General features: G+C 31.6%; 1 pseudogene across 1 annotated transcript; it reads right to left on the bottom strand.

Annotated features, from left to right (window-relative positions):
* Nucleotides 1-10,641: 10,641 nt before the first annotated feature.
* On the bottom strand, nucleotides 10,642-26,179 carry LOC114299308 (KH domain-containing protein At5g56140-like; annotated as a pseudogene). Its single transcript, XR_014338999.1, has 7 exons — nucleotides 26,120-26,179; nucleotides 14,582-14,764; nucleotides 13,683-13,802; nucleotides 13,488-13,590; nucleotides 12,325-12,604; nucleotides 12,149-12,227; nucleotides 10,642-10,812 (listed from the first exon to the last, which is right to left on the bottom strand). The product of XR_014338999.1 is annotated as a KH domain-containing protein At5g56140-like (transcript).
* Nucleotides 26,180-27,540: the final 1,361 nt, after the last annotated feature.

Genomic DNA, 27,540 nt, shown 5'->3' on the forward strand with positions numbered 1-27,540 from the left:
TCAATTTTTATTAATTTCTCTCTTGATCATTTTTCCAAAACTCTTCTTCTTTCTCATCTCTCTTTCTCTCCCTCTAGAAAATACCACCATTGTAGCTATAGCCATGGCCATCCACCCGCAACCACTATCGTCGTCCGTCACTAACCACCGCTACCTCTACTGGTCACTACCACCACCTTCGCCGGCCATTACCACCACCATTGTTCACCAACCATCTCCACTGTCACCAACCTATACTTCACCATCTCTCAATCGTTTGACTCGCTCGCCTAACATTGTCGTCATTTTTCCTCTTTGCCATTACCGTTGCTCTTTCTCTATCCTTCATCCTTCATTATCGTCGGTTCTTCTTCAATTAGCGATCCACTATCTTCAACGTCGAATTTCACCAATGGCTTCAAATCCAGTTATTTTCAATGCCGATCTACCATCTTCGGCGCCAATTTGGTACTTTACATGGTCGTTGATGAGATCAAGACTCTTTCTACAGTGTGTTAGTGAAGATCTACATTTGTAAAACATGTTGAACTAATCTGATGAATTTATCACTTAATTCAATGATAAATTTATCACTAATTTGTTTAATATGTTTGGACTGCTGCTGCTGGAATTTTGATATTAATACAATGATAAATTTATCACTGATTTTTGTTCATTTTATATTTATCACCTCCCTCTTTCTTACTCCCTCTCTCTCTTTGTATTTCTCTTAAACCAAATCTGCTATATCAGTGATAAATGCATCACTGATATATTTTTTTGAATATTGTGTTGATTTGTGATGATGATGACGAGGTTTTTTTTTTTCTTGGTATTTTTTTAACAAACAACTAGTGAAAAATTTATCAGTGAATGTGTTTATCACTGCTAAATTTATTACTGAATATGTCTTTGAATCTTGTGGTAATTTGTGACGATGATGATGAGATTTTCTTTTTGTAATTTTTTAACAAATAGTCAGTAATAAATTTATCACTGAATGTGTCTATCAGTGATAAATTTATCACTGAGTATGTCTTTGAATCTTATATTGATTTGTGATTATGAAAACGAGATTTTCTTTTTTTTTTTATTTATTTTTTAACAAACAGATAGTGATAAATTTATTATTGAATGTGTCAATCATAATTTTTTTTTATTGGATTTTTCTTTGAATCTTTGTGTTAATCTGCAAATGTAAAGAATTATTTTCTAGTAATAACTCCTTATCCCCTTCTTTCATTTTCTTTATCCTTATTCTTCTCTTTTTATTTTGTAGTTAGCATGGCAGTATTGACATTATGGAAATGAAAAATGGCCAAAAAAAAAAATATTGTCAAAGGTCAAAAGTGGTCTTCCGTGACCAGTTGAGAGAGAGAGAGAGAGAGAGAGAGAGAGAGAGAGTGTGTGGAACGGTTGAGCGACTTCTACATGTGGGCTGAATGTCAAGGGTAAAATGGAAAGATGTACTAAATTATTTTGAGTCAGAACCTAATAAAAATTAAATCAAGTTTAAAAGACCAGCTCGTAACTCCCCCATAACAAATCCAGTTTTTTTAATTCAATATTCAACTTCCAAATGAATTTTTGGATTAAGTGTTTTCATAAAAAATCCCCTTTTTTAATTCAATATTGAGCTTCCAAATGGAATTTTTGATTTGTCATATATGACTAGACTACTAATTAAAGGGTTTGGATATGCATTGTTGTGTTGACTTTTGGGCCAATTTTGGAGCCCACATAAATAATTCGAACGGTCTGTCTTTTAGATTTATTCCAGAATTCATTTATATGATCTGGATAATTTATTTTTTAGAATGTGTAGGGAGAAGAATAGGTTTGTAAAAAATAAAGTTGGTTGTACATCGGTGTTTCTATCATAAAATCATATTACATCTAATAAAATAAAATAAAATAAATATAGAAAAAAAAGAGAATAGTAAAGTATAGATGTGATTTGATGAAAGAGATATCGATATCCGATCAATTTAATTTTGTTCAAGTATGTTTCAGTCGATAAAATAAGAATGATTCAGATAATCTAAATGAGTCCCAAAATGAGCCCTATACAATAATTGTCGCTGTGCATTTCTAAATCCATCATTAACCCTATTTTTGGTTCCATGAAAAATAACAAACGCAGTCATATTATAAATTCAGAATTAATTATTTAAAAATGATCTAAAATTATTATGCGGTGATTCAAATTTATTTTACAACAATGCTAGAGATTTCATTTGTTGGAGACCCTATAACTGTCAAAGTAATCCACACCAGAATCTATACATATATAAATAGGTCTATACATACCTGAGTGATTTGAATCAATTTGTGAATTGTAGGGCTCCCCTAAAGGGTCTGTCTCATTTTTCTTTATTCTATATATAAATTTTGCACTACATAAATTCAATGTAAACCACGCAATTCCCATTTGGGACAAATTTGAGATACGGTTCATAGTCTTCCCTGGGTCGTCGTCTACGCCAACTGGATGAGAGAGGAGAGAGAACCATGCAAGCTCTGCTTAGGCTTCGAGTAGCCCTAGTGTTCTCAGTCGTGGCTCACTTGTCTCTCCTCGCCAAATCTTCTTCTTGCTCCTCGCAGGGGTTTCAGATCATCAATGTCGAAAGCAGAGTAAGCTCTCTAAATTCATTAAATTTGTCTCTCATCTATCTATATACATATTTATGTCGCATCAGAACGAGTCCCTGTAGCAAATTGAGCTACAGATCTTACAGTATAGGCTTTGGTCTTTTAGATAGTATAATGGAATTTGGCTTTGTTTCTGAAATATAACCTTCCAGGTTCGTTTGGCCGCCAAGAAAATGGAGGAAAAGAAGAGAAACTGAATTTGTTTATCTCATGTTGTCAAAATTTCTCATTTTCCCCAGTTTCTAGAAAATATACAATGAAATAAATCGAAGTGCAGTTTCAATGGTTGCAGAGCTTGAACTCAAGTTTAAATGATTACAGAGCTCGAATTTTGAATATTTCGATTTTTCAGAAAGAAAGCTATGGAGTTTATTTCAAAAGGTGTGCACATTTATAACAACCTGCTAGGTAGCTCGTAAGATGAGAGGCTCGAGTTGTCTGAAATCCAAAACGATGCCGTTTTGGTTTTTTTTTTTTTTAAAAACAAAAAAAAAAAAACTTGTAGGTTCCATAGAGAAGGAAAGAGAGAAGAGGAAGAGCAAAGAGATTCAAATCCAAAAATCAAAACTAATCAGACAAATCACATCCAAAACTCAAAATCAAAAATCAAATCCACAAATTAAAACCAAAAATCAAACCCAAAAGATTTAAATCAAAATAAAAAATCAAACCCAGAGATATTCAAATCAAAACTGTGTGTGGCCGAGAGATGAGATGAGATGAGAGAGAGCCATAATAATAGAGAGAGAGAGAGAGTTATCCATGCATTTAAGCAAGCGTGGCCGGCATTGATGGCCATTGAATGATTCACCACCCACCTTACCTAAACTTCATTAATAAGTGGCTCATTAATTTCCCTCACCTCTATCACTGTCGTATTTGACCATAAGTGTACATTCCATACACTCTCTTCTAACACACAGACACACAAGAGAAAGAGAGAAAAAGAGTCTCCTCTGTGGGTATACAGATCTATTTCCGCACTCTTTTTTTAGAAGGAGAAAGAGAAGAAGGAAAACAGAGAGCGAGAATAGATCTGTATACACACGGAGGAGACTCTTTTTCTTTCTTTCTCTTGTGTGTATATGTGTTAGGAGGGAGTGTATGGAATGGACACGGTCAAATACCACAGTGATAGAGGTGAAGGAGATTAGTAAGGTGGGTGGTGAAGCTTTCAATGGCTATCAATGCCGGCCACGCTTTCTTAAGTGTATGGATCACTATCTCTCTCTCTCTCTCTCTCTATTATTATGGCTCTCTCTCATCTCTCTGCCACACACAATTTTGATTTGAATATCTCTGGATTTGATTTTTGATTTTGATTTAAATCTCTTTGGGTTTGATTTTTGGTTTTGAGTTTTGGACTTGATTTGTCTGATTGGTTTTGATTTTTGATTTTTGGGTTTGAATCTCTCTGCTCTTCCTCTCCTCTCCTCTTCTTTTTCTTTCTTCCTTCTCTATGGAACCTGCAAGTTTTTTTTTTTTTTTTAAAAAAAAAAAAAACCAAAACGGTGTCGTTTTGGATTTCGGGCACTCGAGCCTCCCATCTTTCGAGTTACCTAGGAGGGTTGTAATGAAAAACAAGAGTAATGATTCATCCCCCTTTTCCCCCCATCCCCTTTGACCCCATCTCTCTCTCATTGGTTACCTTTTCTTTTTCTTTTTCTTTTTTTTCCTGCTCCTCCAATCACCCCCTGCCACGTGGCAAAGGGGGGTGAGGGGGTGACCCCCAAAAGGGGGTCCCAAGCATTATTCGAAAAACAATGTGCTGTGACTTCTTGTTAACCATATTTGCCCCCAACTGTGAATTCTCCCAAATTTCAACAAAAAAAGGAATTTTTTTCTTGTAATCTATAGAAGAGTGAGCCTTTCTTTCTTTTTTTTTTTGGGTATGATTTTCACAAATTCATTGATGATTATTATTATTATTATTATTCATGCAAGTTTGAGGTTCATAACTTGCAAATTCATTTCATGATAAATTTATTTGGAAAACTTAATTTGTATGCTTCTTTATTAAAAACATATATAGATCTAAGTTACTGGAGCAAGGGAATGGGAAAATTGTTAACTTCATTATAGTATCAACTTGGCTTTGAGTTTTTTGAGATCTAAAGAGAACACTAATATGTGACTTTTCATATATATTAAAAAAATGATGCTCACAAAAAGTAGGCTAAATTTTGTTTAAATATATAATAAAGTTTACAAAAAATTTAAAAATATATAAAATGTTCATCAATTTAAAAAAAAAAAATTTAGTTGAATAGTTCCATAAAATCAATAAATAAATAAAAACAGAGAGGAAAAGAAAATACATTCACTATTTGTGATGGATGAAAGATGAGGGAAGATCAACAATAATGTTGAGTTTTAGGTCTCCAATTTCTCCTTCTTTGAACGTCAATTAATCTTTGAGTGACTATTACGTGTGGCTAGCTTTTGTTTTGCTCTAAGGCTTATGTTTTTTTTATTTTCCCCAATTTTGATTGTCCGTCAGAGAGGCACGAACAAGAAGTACTATACATACACAGTTCCGCTACGTGGCTCGAAATTTTCGAGCCCGAAATTGGCTTGAATTCAAAACGATGTCGTTTTGATTTTTTTTTTTTTCCATCTTTTCCATGACTGGTAGAAGAAGAAGAAGAAAGAAGAAAAAGAAAAAAGAAGAGAAGAGGAGAGGAGAGGAGAGGCGCAGGGAGAGAGAGAGAGAGAGAGAGAGAGAGAGAATCATCATCAACCAAAAATTAAACCCGCCCAACACATTATCATTAACACAGCAGAGAGAGGGTGAGAGAATCATCATTATCAACCAAACACATCATCTTCATTACACATAAAGATCAAACAAAAAGCAAGCCCACCATAGAGATCAACCAAAAAAAATGTAAAAATTTGAAATTTTTTTTTCAACACATCATTATCATACACAGATCGAAGGTGTAAAAATCTGAAACTTTTTTTAACACATCATCATCATACATAGATCGGAGGCGGAGATTAGAGATCGAAGGCTGAGCAGTGGAGATTGGAGGCAGGGATTGACGGGTGGTGGAGAAGAACAGGAGATCGGAGGCGGAGATCGACCTTGTCTCTCTCTCCCTCTTCCCCTCTCTTCTCTCTTTCTCTTCCTCTTCCTCTTCTTCTCTCTTCTCTCTCTGCTCTTTGAAAATGTATGGGTTAAAACTGAGATGAATAAATGGAAGTGTACAAAGATATGTGGGTGCATATAGAAGTCGGGCCATTTTCGAGCCACGGGATTTGAGCTACAAATCTTTTTTGATACACAATAGATTGGTTGGGCCTCAAATTTCTTTAGAGTTAGCCCTTCAAAACATCACTTTTTAGTTTAAAAATTAAAAAATTATTAAAAAAATTCAAAAAATCAACAAATTATACACAAAAAAAAGTTAAAGATTTTTTTTTTCTCTTTATTTTTTGCAAATCTTTTTATAAAAAATTAAAAGCTTATCTCAAACATACTATTTTTTTTTATTTCATAATTTAGCCAAAATTTTAAAAAAATTATTAAAATAATCTATTTCCAAATGAGATCTAAATTTTGAAAGTATTTAAAATATAGGCCTCAAATTTTTGGAATTTTTAAATTTAATTGGGCTATGTATTAAACAGAATTTGCACTGAATGTATTGTTAGATTGGGCCTTTTATTCATTCAGGCCTTTAAACTTGTACTAATATTGAATTGGGCATTTTTTTTTTTATACACTAGTATAAAATTGCAAATATTTTTAGGGTGCTATTTTCAGCCTTTTTTTGGAGGCCCAAAGCGGCTGCTTCGTTGACTTGCCCCCATAATCGGGCCTGCAAATTCGTATTGATTTTTCTTAGTTTTTCGCCCACAAGAATATATAATACACGTGGGTGTGTTTGATTGGACGGACTAGATAAGGGGAGATTAAAATCCATCGGACTTGAGTCCTGGGACTTTGAATCTTCCGGACTATTTGGTTGGATTGGATATGTATCCTGTATTTATTTTTTCATGGGATTAGATGTCTGGAAATGACTATTTTTAGTGAATCCAATGTTTGTTTGTTTTTCATGGGATAAGATGTCTGGAAATGACTATTTTTAGTGAATCCAATGTTTGGTTGGACGGACTGGATAGGATAAATGAACAAAAGATTATTTTATCCTTTTTCAATTGTTTACTAAGTAATAGTAATATTAAACATATCTTTAATATTTTAATTATTTTTAGCTAGATTAAATAAAAAATTATTTTATTTTATTTTATTTTTTACACAATTAAATAAATTTATTTTTTTAAAAATAAATAAATAAATAAATAAAATATCAATAAAAATATATATTATTTTTTTAATTAAAATTTTAAATAAATTTGTTTTTAAAAATAATAATAATCAAACAATAAAATTAAATAAAACATCTATTAAATTTAAATAATGAAATTAAATAAAATATAAACAAAATTTTAAAATAAAACATCAATAAAATATCTATAAAAAATTATTTTAAAAAATTAAATAAATAAAACATCAATAAAAAGTTAAATAAAATTATTTTATTTTTAAATTGAGACATTTAAATTTTATTGAATTTTATTAAATATAATACATAATTAAATAGTAGATGGTCAGAATGGTCATTTTGATCACCTAATCCCAACAGTGGATAGTCCCCCAAAAACTATCCCACACCCCCCAGGACACAATAGTCCCTCATATGGGGGATAAGAAATCCGGCCGGACATGGAGTCCGACGGACTAAAAAAAAAAATCAAACGGCGAATAAGAAGTACTATTTGAATTACAATCAAAATAGTGGATAGTCCCCCTTAATCCGGCGAATCATGGATTGAATCTTATCGATAATATGGTTTTCAGTTGCTTCATAAGTTTGAAATCACAAATCTTGGTATACAGAACACTCTAGTACCATGAAAACATCAACAATTTGAAAGTTCCCCACCAAATTTTCAAGGGAATGATGGAATTCCATGTAATACTATTATATTAGGTGAACTATTAATAGGTTCTAATAGTTAATTATCATAAAATTTTATTAAAAATAAATTTTAATAAAATTTTTTCAAAAAATAAATTTTTGTGGCGATTTTTTTGCATATGACACTAAAAATTGACAATTAGTATTTTTTTTGTTACAATTTTTATAAATTATCACCAAAATTTACAATTAGTGACGTTTTTTCTGTGACAATTTTCAAAATATCGCTGAAAGTTTAAAATTAGTGATATTTTTTTGTGACAATTTTTTTTTTTAAAACTATCTCTAAAATTAATAATTAGTGACATTTTTGTGAAATTTTTTTAAACCATCGCTGGAAATTAATGATTAGTGACATTTTTTAATAGTATTTTATGAAAAACGCCATTAATTCTCGTAGGACCTATCGAACAATATATTCACTTAATAGGACCTACACGTAAGTCCTCCAACTATTTAACTACAAAAAATGCACCGCATTAATTTTTTTTCTTTTTTGTTTTTGGAAAATAGTTTCATATTTTGGAATTCCGTGTTTGTTTTGAAGGATTAGGGGATGTGATTGGACTATTAGTTCCACCGGACTAATAGTCCATTGTTTGTTTCATTTTTTTGCTTCGGACTAATAGTCTTCCCGGACTATTAGTCCCACAAATATGGGACTATCCTATCCCATGGGGGAGGGTGGGATAGAAACCATGGGATTGGTATACCATGGGATTATTTTGTGAAATGTTCATTTTACCCTTCATGCTATTACTTAGCAAACAATTAGAAAATGATAAAATAGTCTTTTGAACATTTATAAATTATTTTTTTAGTGTTGTTAATTTAAAATTATATATTAAATAAAAAAATTTAATTATAAATTATAAATTTAATTTAATTAAAAATAATAAATTATAAATTATGGCCTTATAAATTAATTTTTTTTAGCGTTGTTAAAAAATTAAATTTACATATTAAATTAAATTATTTCTTTAGTGTTGTTAATTTAAAATTATATATTAAATAAAAAATATAAATTATAAATTAAATTTATTTAAAAATAATAAATTATAAATTATGGCTTTATAAATTAAATTTTCAATTTATATATTAAATAAAATTATTTTTTATTGTCGTTAATTTAAAATTATATATTAAATAAAAAATAAAAAATATAAATTATAAATTTAATTTAATTGAAAATAATAAATTAAAATAATTAAAATATTGTGCAAAAAATAAAATAAATTTTTTTATTATTTAATCTAGTTAAAAATAATTAAAATATGAAAGCTATGTTTAATATTGCTGTTATTTCGTAAATAATTGAAAAGGATAAAATAGTCATTTGAGCATTTATCCTTCTCCATAATATTCCAAACAAACATTGGATAACTAAAAATAGTCCAATCCAGACATCTAATCCCATGAGTAAACAAACATACGATACAAATTTAGTCCAACCAAATAATCCCGGGACAATGTATCCTAGGACTAATAGTCCGATGAATTACAATACCCTTTTATCCAGCCCGTCCAAACAAACACACCATTTCAGGCTAATAGATATATATCACATCTATCTGTTTCTATCGATTATTTATATCAACCACTACAAGCTAACGAAATAGCGAGTATATCATCATCACATTTACGTATAGATTCTAGGAATATAGTTATTGTTTCTTATTTTCTGTTATCAACTGCAGAGGAACTAGATTTCAATGTAATTCTTGAAATTTCAATTGCTACATTGTCCAGGATCCATATGCTTTTCAGACATGTCTCTGTTTGTTTTTTTATTATTTTTTGGAAGATTGGCTTCAACATTAGTCCAATTTATTACATTAAGCATAATCAACTGCATTTGTTTTGGCAAAAAATTTTTTCAAAAAACATTTTCTACATTTTCTGATATTTGGTACAACAGAAAACAAAAGTTATCAAAAAATATTCTTCATGGCCAATAGAAAACATGTATACTTAGATAGAAAATATTTTTCATTTTTAAAAGTCGGAAAACATTTTTCAAATTAAACTTTTACTAATGCTACCACCGCCATCACCTCCACTACCACACTACCACCACTACCATCCATCATTGTCGTTGCCGTCACCACCTCCATTGCCACCATACCACCACATCCACTACCACCTCCACCCTATCACTACCAACACTATCACTGTTGCCGCCACTCCCACCGCCCCAACACCTCCAACCTCCACCTCCACCACCACTTCCACCACCTCCTCCTCCACCACTACAACAAGTTAGGTCTTGAATGACGAAATTTTTTTGTCTCCAAAGAGCTAATTTCGTCACTATAGATATTTGTGAGGAAATATTTTCGTCACAAGTTTCGTCATTGAATGTTTGTCACTAAAAACCACCATGACAAAAAATAATTTCGTCACCAATGAAATTACTTCAGTGACGAAATTTTTTGTCACCAATAAAACAACATTTTGTCACAAAAAATTCCCATCTTCATCACCAAATAATTATTCAGTACCATATTTATAACTTTAGTTGACGAATAAATTTGTCACATGTTAATTATTGATGAGGAAATAATTTCGTCATAGTAAGATGTAAAATTGACAAAATTTTTCATCTCCAAAAGTCATACATGGGTGACGAAATGTGTTTCGTGGCAAAAATATATATACGTGACGAAATTTTTAGTTACCAAACAACAAAATCAATGAAAACTTTCATAAATAAACTACAATAAATTGTCACAAAAAATATTTATTAGTGACGAATAATCACTTTGTCATAATAACAAGTATAGATGACAAAAAAATTCGTCACTAAACTTGTTCCATATTTTATATTGAAATTAAAATTATTAATTCACAAATATCCTTACTCATATCTCAATAGCCTTTTAAATATACGATGAAATTCACAAACTATTATACACAACTCCACAAAAAAAATAAAAAAATTCACTCAACAATTTATATTATAAGTCAAAATATATTCATCCAACAAATTTAATAATAATCCATTAAGTATCACAAAAAAAAAAAAAAATCATCATAGCAAATCCCAAAATAAACTAACATGGAGTCCACAAAAAAAATCAATACTTGATCTTGATTTGCAACTAGAACTAAGTATCAGTTTAGGAAAAAAAAAAATTTAACACTTGATCTTGATTTGCAAGGATGCTGCCAAATGCCATCAAAAACCAATCTGCAAAGAAAATAAACAAAGAAAACATTAATATATTATCAATTACATCTAAACTCATATTTAAAAAAATTTATTTTATAAACCAATTTAGTAAAAATGCATATAAGAATCCAAAACTTCAAAGAGTTGAGGTGATCTTTGATAATAAGCAACATGGATAACAGAAGATGACAAAGATTGTACGAATATCATGTATTATTAGCACTAATGCCAACAAGAACCAAAGAGAATCACAGGATGTGTTTGATACAAACTAATCAGCCCATGATTTTTACAGGAGTTACCATTTTCATTTAAATCTAAATAATTTTTCTGTTTTATTTTTAACCTCAAAAAGGTTAAAAAAAGGTCAAAACATACACATGCAAGCAAACATAAAAACAAAAACAAACACACATAAAGAGATATTGAAATAAAAATATAATTAGACCTCCAAACAGTTTGGGTTAATTACATTTGATATGGTTTTGTCCAAATACACTTTACATCCTTCATGTTTAAAAATATACACATAACCCTCTTGAAATTTGGAGTGAAGTGCAAAAGTTGCAAATTTTGGTTAAGTTAACCGTGCGTGTACAATACACACTTAATTGAGCATGTGTGAGTCTAAGAAATATATATAATAACACTTTTGCCTCTTTGTTAATTTGTCTTTTTCTATTCTTTTCTTCTTCATTCCCTCTCTCTCATCCTCCTTTCTACAGCAACAGACCCACTCTCCCTTTCCCTTCTTCTTTCTTCCTCCTACACCTCACATGCCACCATCGACCAATAGCCTCATGGGCCACCATGGCTATCAACCCCCTCTAAAACAAAACCCAGTAGCCACTTCCCCAAACACCCAGGCTGTGTAGGTGTTATATGAGAAGAGGGAGATAAATGATATAGGACAGACCATGGACAAGAAAGGGAAGAAAAAGGGGAAGAAAACAAAAGAAAAGAGTCTCATCCAACACTCTATTGTTGACCTTGAACTATGTTTTCTGAAGAATTAAACAAAAATGAAGTTGTGTTTTCTTCAGTCAGAGTCTGCAAGTCAACAATTAACATTCAAAAACTGATATTACACAGATTAGCTTGTTACTGATATTGCAGAGTCTGCATAACAGTTGACATTCAGACAATGGGACAATAAAGGGAAGAAGAAGTGGAATGATGTTATAGGCTCACACATTACCTTGTTACTGTTAATTCCAACTGAATCTACAATATTTGACATGATTACAACTATAAGTGGATATGAAAGGTTGGTAACTTTCTTAAACTGTTGTGCTTTAACTAGTATATACTAACCAACATTAGAAAATGAAAAGATAAAACAATCGAGACTTACCAAAAAGGAGCAAGGTTGACCCACATCTATGCTTCGTCTTCAATTGTTTTCTATTGTCAATGTTAGCCATTGATTGCTTCTACAAGGAGCAAGTTCCAATAGAAATATATATATATATATATATTAGGAAGACACAAGGTAATTGTCAACAATAAAGAAACATAAGAAAAGTTTACCAGCCAATTGCTATCATTCCACTTCCTGTCAATCAAGTTTTTCCATTTCTCAAGGTCACATTCAGGCAATGGGTGGCTTCTAACATACTCCTCTCCATTAGCACTCTTAAGATTCAGGTGCAGAAGAATAAGTTACCACAGGCTTGAGCAGATCTTCAAGTATTTCACGTGCTTGCATTAAACGAGCATCAAGTATCTCTGCTGGCAATTCTGTCTCAACAAGTATGTGGAGAGTTTCATTCAGATGCTCATACCCAGGTTTCCCTCACATCATCTCTTCCTTCAAGTCATAATTAACAAACATAACTAATTACATTTTCAGAACAAGGAAAGAGAAGTAGACACAGATGTACAAAATGATTCGAAACTTGGGTTCTTGATTGAGTTAAACAATGTAGACAGAGTGAGGCATGTATCAGCAGAAAGAGGAATAGCAAGAATTCACTGTACATATTTGCCATCATTATTACTATACAAATTGATTTCAGCTGCTGAAATTGGCTGCTATATAAAAAATCAAAATTCCTAAAAATACAACTGCTAGAGCATCTCACTGTTCTCTCGATTAAAGACCCATGGGGAAGAAATTATAAAAAGTAATTCAAAGTAAAATAGAACATTTGGAGAGAAAAAATGCAACACCCATCAATATGAATAGACAAACCATGTTAACTTCATGATCAAACAAGGTATTAAGAACTATAATGTAATGGTTAATTACAACATCTAATAAAAGTTCACAGTTTCTACAAGAAAAATTGAAAGCATGTAAAGCTGTTGTGATCTCCCCAAAAAAAAAAAAAAAAATCTTTACTTTTTGGTTGAGGTCAGAAGAAATTGGAAACCTGATCAATATTGTACACTATTGTACAAACAAAACTCTCTGGAAATGATATCAGGAAATGAATACCACTAAAAAGAAATAAATAATTGAATTGAAAATGAGATGAAGATGACATAAGTTAAGAACATGAGCATAGCCCATGTTACACCTCTAGCTTTCATTTAGAGAGAGAGAGAGATTAAAAGTGTGGCATTGCTCTATTCAGTATCCAGAATATTATGGTTTCAGCATTTCATGTATTAACACATCAAACCATAAAACACAACAGAAAGTATCCAAGAAACACAAGCATTCTGGTTGAAAAGACAATCAAAATTACCTTAACAGGATCCTTGACGCTGCCATGTCCTTTGATTAGCACTTGCCTCTACTCTCTTGAGTGAGTTCCCTCTAGGACCAAGGAGGCGACCGACGAAATTGAACTGCAACAACAAGCGGGTAATAGGAAGTTAAACATGAAATGCAGTAAACCACACCACGAAAAAATGCAACGGAATAAGAGAATAACTCGTACATTAGGTTATTGATCAACTGTGATATCCACCCTCATCGTTCTCTTCACTATAAGACCAGATGAGCTACCTTGAGAACCAAGTCTGTTTTGTGCAGATGAAGGCTGCAATAAACCTGACGTCTGTGTAATAAAAACACAGCCAACGTTAAAAGAACGTAAAAGATAGATACACCTGTAATACTGTTTTGCAAAGCAAGATCTACCAAATTTCCAAAAAACTATCACAAAGAAAAGTACCTTAGAACTGCAGAACATTGAAATTAAGATAACCCACAGAAGTAAATAGGTGCGCCTCAACATATATATGAATGGAACACCAAAAACATATGCTCGCGTTTGAGCACAAATCATATAAGAGCTTGAACTTATTCCTATATATCTGAAAACAAACTCCAGAGTATTGAAACCAAGAAATAAACATCATTTTGCAAATACTACAAGCTCTTATGAGTTTTTTTTTTTTTTTTGGTTAATTTTTTCTTTGCATTCAGATGATAGCATAATATATTAGTCACTTCTTAGAACCAAAAACAAATGAATTGGTCTCTGCCAATAAGTCTCCCCTTGTAATGTACACCACTAAACATCATGTTAATTGAGAAGTCAGCAGTAAGAACAAAAGTCCTCCAATTGTCTCAGCCCTTATAGCTAAATGTCCTTTCCAACATTGTGTTAACTATCTTGTTATGCTGGATTAGGACACTTGATTAAATCTTTGTGTTATTCTTAATGATGTTAGCCTCAAACTAACCGTCATGAAAGACACGGAATTTCAGTACAAGCACTCAAATAAGCTAAAGAAGTTAGAATGAAATGTTTAAAAAATGAGTCAGGAATGCTTCTGAAAAACAGTAAAATTAGATGGAACAAAAGGTTATGTTAATAGTTAGTATCCGTACTTTTGATTGAAATGGTGATGCCCATTTGTTCACATTGGCTCCTCCATTTGAAAATATTCCTCCTAAAGCCAGGGAGCTAGCATGTTCCAACCCACTTTGATCTAAAAATGACGCATTCCCCAACAATGTGGTTACACGCAATATTTCCGCTCCAAAAATGTCAATTTTCAAGAATAAAATGTACTAGTTACATTTGTTAACAAATTAGTCACCAATCACAACAAAATCGATAGACTACCCTGATTGTTTACTGGGCTAGCCATAATCAATACTTCCCCCTATGTGACAAACTCAAATCTTTCCAAAAGAATGTACCTTGGTAGAAAATGAGAAAAGAACATGTAGTTAAGCTCTATTCTATTATAACTGAATGGTCAATACTCATTCACAAAAGATTTGACAAACTTAACATAATTATTGATATGTGGAGAAGGGTGCATAAGAAAATACATCTCCAATCAATCAGCTGCTTATTTAAAAAATTCACAATCTTAAACATCTTACAACAAAGTTTGACGCCTTTAAATAAAATATTATTCATGACATATCACTATTCAAATATAAAATGGAGGAGTAAAAGGTTTCAACAGCAAAAGATAAAGATTAGGAAAAAGAACCAAAAAAAAAAAAAAGAAAAGAAAAATAATTAACTATTTCACAATACAAAGTAATTCCAACCCAAATAATACTACTTCACTCGAAGTACCTCTTTCTGCTGAGATAAAAGCATCCAGAAATACAAAACTCGAAACTCACAAAACCGAAGGCCAAAGATCCAGAAATGCAAATAATTTTCTCAACCAGAGAGCAAGTTCCAAGAGACCACCAAAAACCCCTCAATTCTACTCTGTAATATTGTAGGAAAATCCTATCATGTAGAGAGGTTAAATAGATAACAAATTTATGGAGTTAGACTAGCACAATCAAGCCGTGTCAGCTAATAAACCTTTGTTAGAAATCTATTGACAATAGAGAAATTGAGAAATTGAGAGAGAGAGAGGGCCCAAACCTGAAAATACAAAGCAGAAAAATCAAATAATAATATTGATGGAAGAGAACACATGGCACTAAAGGAGACGGGCGGACGGGCTCGGAGATGCGACGTCGGCGGGGCCAATGAAGGAGGAGAACGGGCGACGTCGGCGGTAGCGCTGGAGAAAAACACACTGAAGGAGGACATGGAATGCTGAAGGAAGAGACCTAACTTGTGTTTTGTTCTTGAGAGAGAGAGAGATATATGAGAGGAAAACTAATAAATACACACAAAAAAAAAAAAAAGAAAAAAAAAGATGAGTGGAAAACTAATAAACACACCCAAAAAAAAAAAAAAACAAATAGGGGAAAAAATATTAATCTATTTTTTTTCATTATCGCTCAATATGTCAAAATTCTCCCTTTAAAACTAGTGACAAAATATTTTTCTCATCAAAGATCTCAAAATATTAAAAATTATCAGTGAGGAAATGGTCTTAAAATATTTAAAATCAAGTTTCTCAAAATAAAATATATTTTTAAAATATTGGTGACGAAAATATATTCCTCACTAATAATTTTATAATTGGTGACAAATTCTTTTCCAACTAAAAGTCTCAAAATTTTGGCGCCATCCAAAACAATAAGAGGCAAAACATTTGGTGACGAAATTTAATTTTTCCTCATCTAAAAAAAGTATTTATTGACGAAAATAAATTTCGTCACCTATTATTTTTACGTTTTTATTATATGTGACAAAATTTTATAATTTGTCACGAATTATTTTTTTAGTGACGAAATTTATTTTCTTTACTACTTGTCGTCACCATAAGTTACTTAGAGAGCTACTTAACTTGTGTTCTGTTTTGAGAAAGAGAGAGAGGAAAACTGATAAACAAAAAAAAAGGGGGAGGGAAAGTTAATAGTCTATTTTTTTTCATTACCGCCCAATATGTCAAAATTTTCCATACAAAATTAGTGACAAAATAATTTTATCACTAAAAGTCTCAAAATATTAAAAATTATTAATGACAAAAATATATTTCTCACCAAATGGTCTTAAAATATTTAAAATCAAGTTTCTTAAAAAATATATATATATATATATATAAAATTATTGGTGATGAAAATATATTTCTCACTAATAATTTTATAATTGGTGACAAATATTTTTCTCACCAAAAGTCTCAAAATTTTGGCACCACTAAAAAAAATTAGCGGGAAAACCTTCGGTGACGAAATTTAATTTTTTTCTCACCTAAAAAGAAGTATTTGCTGACGAAAATAAATTTCGTCACCTATTATTTTTATTTTTTTATTATATATGACAAAATTTTATAATTCGTCACGGATTATTCTTATTTAGTGACAAAATTTATTTTCTTCACTACTTTTCGTCACCATAGGTTACTTTTGTTGTAGTGCACCTTTTTGCTGCCACTATTACCACCACTAATGCAACTATTAGTGCATTAATTTAAAAAACATCACCAAATATAAGAAAACGTTTTCTATAAAAAAAAATTCTGCAAAAAAAATTTCCATAAAAAAAATTTTGCACTGAAACAAACAAAGAGTAAATTGAGTAAATTTCAATTGCCAAATTTCCTACTTTGATGCTTGTGGGAGTGATATATTTTCCAAGTAGCAAAATCATTGGTCCTTAACTTACATATACATACATATATATAGACATACAATCCTTCATTTCCGCAACATTTGTTTTGACGCATCAAAAATATTTTACTTATTTTTCATTGTTTGGTTAAACAAAAAGTAAATAAAAAAAATATTTTTGCATCTTTTTTTAAAAATAACTTACCTTTAAAAATTCTTTAAGTGAATTTTTACAAAATTAACTTTTACTCATTAACTTTTCAATACATTTAGTATTTTTAAATAAATATCTTAACTCACTAAAAATTCATAAACGACACTTATCGAATCAAAATTTCTCTTTTAGGTAATAAAATATATATTTTTTTTCAAATGTCAACCAAATATCGAAAAACAAGAACATTTTTTTTTGTGTGTAAAATCAATTTACATGAAAAATATTTTTGTGTAAAATATTTTAAATTGAAACAAACGGAGCAGATTGCCATATATATTTCTGATCTGGCTAGGTTTTGCCAGCCTCATTGTGTTTTCTCGGCTTCTTCAAAGATTGCAAGTTTGGCATGATAAGAATTGCTGTTTAGTTTGGTCTATCTGAGTTTCTGATTTTACTATTTCCCTCCATAGATTTTTTTCCCCTTTCCATTTGGATGATAGAATGATCTCAGTTTCATGAAGTGATCAATTTGAAAATAAAAAATAAAAAAATGTGACGATGGAAAATTTTCTTAATGTTAAAAAAATCAATAACACTACAAATGCAAATTTATTGACCTAGAATTTACCCCCCCCAAAAAAAAGAAATTTATAATTTAAAATTATTTTACTAATGAACCCATTAATTTAATCTCTATTATATAAACACATTCAAAATAAATTATAGATCAATAAAAATGATTTTATAACATTGTTGTAAAAAAATTCTCTATATTGAGACTTTTTCTTTGCAATAAGAATTGGAAATAGAGCCACATACTTTACAATAATGATAGGCGACCTGAAAAATCATGGTTAGAATAGATTGAAACATCCAAAATGATATCGTTTTGGATGTAAAAAAGACGTCGTTTTGATACATTTGAACCACAAATATTTGGACTACCAAACATTTTCTCTTTATTTGTAGTGGTGTAACTCGGGCGGGTTCGGGCGGGTTGGGAGGTTATCCAAGCCCAACCTAAGTTGTGCTGAGGCCTGCCCAAGTCAGCCCAAGCCTGAATTGTAACTCGAGGTTGTCTGCCCAAGCCCAACCCGAGTTAAATTCGAATTGTCCGAATTGTAAATGAATTTCAAATTTTTTTTGCAAATATATTATTAAATTATTAAAATTTGACTATATTTACAATTTTTTAATTTTTTTTAATTTTTATAGAAAATCATTAATACCATCAAAACAAATAATTTATATAATGTAAGAGAGATACCACTATAGTAATCATTACCATTTATGAGGGAAAATAAAAAAGAAAAAAGTAAGATTTTATGTTATTTGTATATATAATGTATATTCAATATAATTTAACAATATAAATTACTTTAATATCATATAATGACTAATAATTTATATGTATATTTAATATTTTTATATATCTATATATATAATTCGATTTCGAGTTGCTCAAATTGTTTAATATTTTTGTTCAAATCCATCTAAATTTAATTAAAATTTCTAAATTTTTATCTAAACTCATACTGAATTTAAAAATATTTTATTCAAACTCTAAAAAAATTCAAACTAAACTTAGATAGTTCGAATTGAGTCCGTCTAAATTACGCCCCTACTTATTTTTTTGGGGGGTGGGTGGTGGTGGTTTAAAAGCCACTTTTGTCAGTGGATGTGGAATACAATTGCACGAGCTCCTTTTCGAGTCATCTGATGGTAGACCCCTCACTTCAGCTTTTGGATGTCCTCTTGTTGAGACAGTGGCAGACGAGTTGACCATAAAAGTAGGTGCATATATTTTTTCTACTTTTTATTTAGGACAAATTACAAACACACTTTTAAAATTTAGTAAAAATACAAATTTTTTTTTGAGGTTTAAAAAATTATAAATTATTTTTTGAGAATTAAATTTTCATAATAAATTATAAAAAATTATAAAAAAATTTGTATGAAAATAAAAATCTCAAAAAATAATTTATTATGAAAATATAAATCTTAAAAGACGAGATATAATTTTTTAAATCTCAAGAGAAAATCTATAATTTTATTAAATCTGGAGTGTTTGTAATTTGACCTTCTGTTTATTCCACTTAAGTTTCTCTATGTTGGACATTTCCTTGGAATGGAACATCATATAAATACTAAAACAGGAACGGTTGCTTTTAGGTGGTGTTGCCAGAGGGATTAAAAACGCGGAATTAACACTTCACTCTATATTTATAAAAAAAATAAAAAATTAATTAATAAATAAATTAAATTAGTGATGAATTTTAATAATCAAAAGAAAAAATTGTTAAAAAGTTCAAGATAAGAAGAGTATAAGACATTAACACCACCAGCTGGATTAAAAAAGCAGAATTAACAATTCACTCTATATTTGTAAAAAAAATAAAATAATTAATAAATAAATTAAATTAGTGATAAATTTTAATAATCAAAAGAAAAAATTGTTAAAAAGTTCAAGATAAGAAGAGTATAAGACATTAAGTCCAATATATATTTTTTATTAGAGAGATGTCCACTCTTTTTGAAATAGTTTGATGAGAAATCCTTTAGTTGGTTTTTAAGGATATTTTATTTCTAATTTTACTCCTAAATTTATCTATTGATTTTTTTATTATCTGTAAAAAAAATTTACGGTTCAAATTTATATCTATCTATTCAAAATTTTTGACTATTTGTTTAAATTTATATTTATCTATTCAAAACTTTTTGATTATCTATTTAAATTTATATCCATCTGTTTAAATTTTTTCTATTTGTCGAAAATTTATCAGTTCAATATTTTTATTTGTACAAATTTTCTATCCAAATTTTGTCTGTATAAATTTTTCATATCTGTACATTTTTTATCTGTCCAATTCACTAAGTTTATTATTGGGATATTTACGTGTAGGTCCTAATAAGTGGACTTATTGTCTTATAAGCCCTATGAGAAAAATTTGTTATAAAAAAACGTCACTAATTGTAAGTTTTAGTGACAATTTATAAAAATCATGACAAAAAAAGTTACTAATTGTTAATTTTTAGCGACATATATAAAAATTATCACAAAAAATTATTTTTAACTACAATTTTACTAAAACTTATTTTCAATAGGACTTGATGGGAATTAAGTCCAACTATTAAGACCTATTGGTAGTTTATCTTTAATTTTTATATTTGTTGAATACCACCAAGCTTATTGAACATATCTGTGTTAAATAATTATTTGTTGAACTTATCTGTGTGAAATCAGAGAAAAATAAATTGAATAGATCAATCATCCATTGAACAGTTTAGGTATGAACAGATCAATTTAAAAACCATTAAAAGCATATAAGCATATATAACCACAAAACACACATATCTAAATATAAAGCATATATAATCATAACAATCACATTCCTAAGAATCAATTGTTGATCTCTGTGGATGCTCTTCTACAGAGGAGGATCACTTCTAACAGTTGAATGCAAAGATTTGCAAACCTGTTCCACAAAAGAGGATCGCTTCTAATAGTTGAATTCAAAGATCTGCAAAATCGTTCCATGGAAAAAAAAAAAAAGATCCCAAACACCAAGAAAACTAAAGCAAAAGGCAAAGCCATAAGAGGAGCTCTACTATCTTTATCAGCACAACTTTTAGTAACCTTTGAAGATTGCCAACCAATAGAACTGCTAGATTCATTTCCAAAGCAAACTGCCACTGTCGGCTACCTACAAAGCCAAGTTCATGTGCAGTTTTGGTGGAGAGAGAAAGAGGATGAAAGATAGAGAGATTAGTCGGTAGAGAAAGAGGGGGAGGAGAGAGAGAGAGATATGGCAGCGACATGGTGGTGGTCTAGATCTAGGGTTAGGGTAGGTAGATCTAGGGTTAGGGTAAGTAGCGACGAAACCCTTGGGGTCACTGGCGATGAATCTCCCATTCCCTCATTCGAATATCTCTCTCTCTCTTTCTGATGGTAGCTCTAGTGGAGGTGCCGAAGTGAACGTATAGATCTGAAAAGATGAGTGATCAAGGTAGAAAGAGAAGATAAGAAAATGAGAAGACGGATGATCTAAGGCAGATCTAAGGAAGATCAATACTCTCCGCCTCTTCATCTTCACTGACGGCGACGCCTTGTTCTTACGGGAGATCAGTGACGAAACCCTAACGCCTTGTTCCGTCAATATCTTCAATGAATCATTGAGATATGTATTTGTGATGATGAGAAGTAGCGGCTGGGACGGCACCGTCGGAAGCCGCCATTGTTGGGTGGTGCCGGATGGGTTTTTGGCAGTAGTGATAGAAGAGAAAGAAAATGAGAGAGAGAGAGAGAGAGAGAGAGAGAGAGAGATGCATAAATAAAGAGAGTTGTGTACATATATATAATAGGGTTAGTTTCGTCATTTTGCGCAACCATGTCCTTATGGACATAATTGTTTACCGCCTAGACTTTTAGACTAAAAGAATTCAAATTTGGATTTATTGACCGAATGCCCTAATCAAAATCACATATTTGTTCAGAAGTTAGTAATTATTTTGAGAGAAAAACCAGAAAAACGACTAATTTGTAAATTCCCTATATAAAAAAAAAACCCCTTTTTGATGTGGTTCATTTTCTAGTGCAACAACATTTGTAAGTATTTTTTTTTTTTTGTGGTATATTATTTTTGTCAAACATTTGAAATAAATTTTACCGTATATGTTAGGAAATTGACTCTTTCTAATCAGAATCAGTGAGATACAAAATAGAAAGCAAAAATATTAAAATGAATCGAAACAATCACACACAAGAAACATGAAAATTTACACAGTTCATCCCATAATAAGGCTACATCCACGGCCACTGTGATTTTCACTATGATCATAAAACAATTACAACTCTCTACAATAAAAGAAATGTCCCCCCTCATCTATTTATAAGTATAGAAATTAAGGCAATGCGGAAGCAACATGAAATTATCAAAATATCCAAAAAATTTGAGCCTCCCTCAAATCCCCCATCACTTGAGGGAGGAACCCCAAACCTGCCATTGGACCTATGGCCTAGTGTACGATACTTATTAGGGTCCACAAACCCAACAATGTGTGCATACGATGAATTGCATTACTCACATCACAAACCACCTAATTCATCTGATTCTTTCATATTGCTTATTTTTTGTTAAAGGATTTATTAGGGAAATAACATGTGTACCTTACAATGTTAACTGTAATTTCCCCTCATATGGATATCTACAGACCAATTATTCATACCTTGACGTCGTTGGAAAAGAAAAATGTAGTTCCTGAAAACAAGTCATCATTTCCAGGTTATTTGCCAACCTCTTGTGTTGATTTTCACATTTGCATTGCATTAGTTCTTTTTAGCCTTGAGTTTTAATATGGTTAAGCGTAATTTCAGATGATTTTAGGGTTTGGTGCGTGTATGTTGAGAATTAGTTCAGTAATTTTTTTAAGACAAATGAATCATACATACAAGGCACAACAATGACTCACATGTCATTTGTACAACATTTTGCTAACTTGAATATTTGACAAATATGTTCATAGAGACATTAGTGAACAAACAAGACATCCAATATGTAGTAAACACATGTTTTTGCAAAACATGTTTAAACAAGCATATACTATGTTAAAACGTTTGCATATGTAAGTAGCATGTTATTTGAAAGGCGGGTCTGGCGTAGCGGTAAAGCTACCCCTTGGTGACCTGGTGGTCATGGGTTTACGTTGCGAAAATAGCCTCTCCGTTTACGGAGGTAAGGTTACATACATCAACCCTTCCCTAAACCTCGCTTAAATGGGAGTTTCGTGCACTGGGTATGCCTTTTAAGTAACATGTTATTTATTGTTATTTCTAATATATACTGATGCTTTTATTTTCATTTAATGAGTAAGCAAACTTTTTAGTCACCCACAATTAGCATACCTCGTCAAAACAAAAGATATACATTCATTTAGCTTGTTACAATATCTAAGAGAGAGAGAAAGAGAATATTATATGATGTGTATATTGAATATAATGTTGAATAATAATGTAACAATGTATACAAGGCTCTTTTATATAGGAGAAGAGAAACTTAAGTATGGTAATCATAAGTATGGTAATGAATATAATATGGTATATATGATAGACAGAATATATAGTTACTATATTTAACACTCCCCCTCAAATTCAAATAGGGATACCAACTTGAGTTTGGAGAGAGAAACTAAAACATGGATAGATCTGAGGCAAATAGATTACAAAGTCCAGATGACAGCACAAGGGTACTTAAGATAGATCAGAGGTTGGAGCTAATGACGGAAGACAGTTTATGGTCGTGTCCAATCATTGTAGGAACATGGCCGAAGCTAACAGAGCTAATGCCAGGAGACAGTTTATGGTCGTGTTAAAGAAGAACGGATGTTGAACCTACAAACGTGGCATATATGTAATTTATGACATGGTGTTGAACGATGATGGCAACAGATGAAGAAGTGCACCAAGGGGTGGCTTGGAAAGGAATCATGTGCGCTAGGAGATGGCTTGGAAAGAAATAAAATGGGCCAATGGCGCGGCTTAGGTAGTGCGCCAAGGAGACGACTTAGGGTATTGCAAAGGGATAGCTTAGAGAGTGCACCAAGGGGGCAGCTGGTGCACCAAGGAGACGACTTAGGTAGTGCGCCAAGGGGGGCGATTTGGGTGGTTTGCATAGTGTATAAAGCAGAGGAAAAGACAGAGTGGAAAAAAAAACACCAAAAAAAAAAAAAAAGGATTGCGAGTAAAAAAAAAAGATTGTGAGTGAGAAAAAAAATGATAGAGATATTTGGGGTAAGAATAAACCAGCGGACAGAGGAAGAGATCACTATGAAGCAATACAAAAAAGAAAATATGGCAGTGGAAAGGGTTGATATCTGGCGGGCGGCCAAGACAAGGTTGTAGCCTGCTGGTAAGACGGAGAATACCAAGGGCTTAACCTATAGCTCTGATGCCATGTTACAATATCTAAGAGAGAAAAAGGGAATATTATATGATGTGTATATTCAATATTATATTGAATAATAACGTAATAATATATACAAGACTCCTTTATATAGAAGGAGAGAAACATAAGTATGATAATCTTAAATATGATAATGAATATAATATGGTATGTATGATAGACAAAATATATAGTTACTATATTTAACATAGCCCTCAAGATTCTCTATAAAATCCAAAAGATACTCTCAACGATTCAGTTACTAACCCTCGGAGACCCACATATACAAAAGAGTCAACAAACAAGATTTCAACTTAGAAATGGGTATCAAAAGACCTTCTATTCATTTCTCCCCATAAAATCCACATCAAACATCGTAGAGCCACTTTTCATGCTTTCCTTGTATAAATCTATCAGGATTCATCAAAGCATGATAAAAAGAGTTAACTTCAAATTTCCTTGATTCAGATTTGTTTCACCTCATCATGTTATCTTCCCATTTTGAGTCCTCATAGATTATACATTAAAGTGAAGTTGATAAAATAAAAGTCAAAAATTAAATGAAAGGGTAAATGACATTGACACCCCTCTATTAATTTGAAATCATACACACACCCCTTCTATTCTCTGAAATATCATGGAGCTCCCTTACTTTAAATTTTGTTATAAAACAGAAACCCTTTTGTGAGTTAACCATTTGCTTACCGAACATAAACTTTTGATTTAGGCAAACAATTTTCTTTAAATGCCAACTTTACCTTTATTAGCAAAATCCTTCAAGTGACAATTTTTTTTTTTTTTTTTTTGGAAATTTCTTCTATCATATGCCCCTCTATTTTCTCTCCCATTCCCTCACATAGAGGCTATTAAACGTATGCCTTCCACAATCTGAAGCTATAATTGAACCAATGAAAAAAAATTCTTCACACTTTTCTCTCTCTACCACAACCCTTGATGATAGCTACAACAACTGCTTAATACTCATTTGATCAAACAAAGAGGTTGGGATACAAAGCCTTAGCCCAAAACCACCATTGCAACCTCTGGAATGCTGGCAAATCCATAGTTCCACCTACCACTACCTCTATTGGATTGCACCAATTAACACTACCTCTTAACTCAAACCAATCCTTACACCCTCCACTATTTTTTTACTTACTATTCCATCTGTTGTTCATCACCATTCACCTCATCCCACATTTGATCAATGAACAATCGCAACCACCACCCAACATAAAATTCACCACCATATAATCCATTTGTATGTAGATCCAAATGATATGACGATTTTAACCAAAAAATTGATTTAAGAAAAAACCTGTAGAGCAATGAGAGATTAGAGAGGGAATATCGCATTAGTAGTGATGGTGTGCAAAGAACTATGGCAAAGGTGTTGATGGGAGTGGGATGTTCAAACCACTTATGTTGGTTCAAAAATAGATTTAGAGAAATGATTTATAATGCGAAAAACAAACTTTTATTTCACTCAGATAAACTGAAACAAATACAAGAGAATACTTTCTCTCAAACTCTCACACTTTCGTATTTTTCTTCTCAACTCCCACACTTAGAACTAGCATAATCCTTACATATTTATAGCTAAACATTGATAATATGAATGTATTAAATAAACTATAATAAAACCATTCAAACTTGAACTCTCCAACCATCAAACCTATAGTAATATATAGTAATTCTTGAACCCTAGTTTTTTGTATTTTTGCTCCTACCTCCTAGCTAGGATGGTGGAGAAGAAAGCTTATTTCACAACATCCCCCCTTAAGCTTGATTATCTACAATGCTTCATCCATTGCCTTTTTCTACAACATTATTGTAAGACATAAGCAACATCACCTCTTCACTCACTGCAAAGTTTAGATACTCGTCAACTTTGTCGTATATTACTTCCTCCATGCACTCATGACTATAGTGCCCACACTAAGTGCAGTTATAACATTGGACCTCTTTTGTGCATTCACTACTGTAATAACCATACTCATTGCAATTATAGCACTGCACGTAGCTTTTGTCACGACCTCTTCATCTATCGTTAATCCACTATTGACCTCTTTCTCTCGAAACAACCATCTGTTGTCATCTTTTGTCAACCATCTATTAACTTTTGTCTCTTGGAATAACCACCTGTTGTTCTTGTTGTCAAACACCTGTTGATCCCTTCTATTTCGCAGAACAACAGCGTGTTATTTGTCTCATGGAACAACTACTTCTTGTTATTTGTCGTCAATCAACTGTTGACTTTTGCCCCCTATGTTGGAGCCTCCTCCAACTTGTCTATGGCCTTTTCCTCTACTTCTCTATGTTGTTCCCTATTGTTGTTCTCCGTTTCCTCTAAACGTCAACTTTGACTAAAGAGCTTGCTCTAGGGAACTTGAAAAAGTTCTCTGGTTTATTCTTTGCTCGTGGATCTCCAACGTTGCCATCAATTTATCCACGGTCATGGTGTTCAAGTCCTTTGATTCCTCAATTGTAACAACTACGTGCTCAAACTTCAAACATAGGGATTCAAGTATCTTCTCTATTACTCAAACATCATCTATATTGTCTCTATATCATTTGATCTGGTTCACAGTGGTCAAAGTCTTCATAAAGTACTCAAAAATTGACTCATGGTCCTCCATCTATAACAATTCAAACTCACCTCTTAATACTTGGAGTCAAATCCTCACGGTCTTCTCAATTCCTTGGTGTGAACTCGAAAGAATACTTCATGCTTCTTTAGAGGTTCTTATCTTTTCAAAGCTTGATTCGCTAATGCATTGATAGAGCAAGCACAAGGATTTCTTGTCTCTTCTCCTTGTATCTCTCAAAGTAGCCTTTTGGGCTTTATTCATTTTCTCTTCTTCTTCTATGCTTGCCAGCTCTTCATATATGCTTTCAACCAAGTCCCACACATCTTATGAAGGCTAATAACATTCGTATCTGGATACTTCAGTTCTCATAGTCCTTTTTGCTCAATTTTGGAAATGGGGCTGAAAATGGTGTTCATGTTGGCCATCGATTGACTTATGTTCTTCAAATAAGCTACATAAAATTTTCAAGTCTGAATTTTGAAAAAAAAAGGCTCTACAAATAAACTCAGAAGGATCAATTTAGCTAGGAACATCTTTTGTAAAATTTTAGAATATTTCAAGGTCTTAAATGAAAATATTTAAAAATATTTTAAAAACTTTTGGGACCAAAATGGAATTTCAAAAATTACTGGGCAGAACCGGACACAACCGTGTGGTGCAAGTATTGTGATTCGGAAATGGTAC

This window comes from Camellia sinensis, chromosome 8 (assembly GCF_055761805.1).
Source record: "Camellia sinensis isolate YWXY chromosome 8, ASM5576180v1, whole genome shotgun sequence".
Lineage (NCBI taxonomy): Eukaryota > Viridiplantae > Streptophyta > Magnoliopsida > Ericales > Theaceae > Camellia > Camellia sinensis.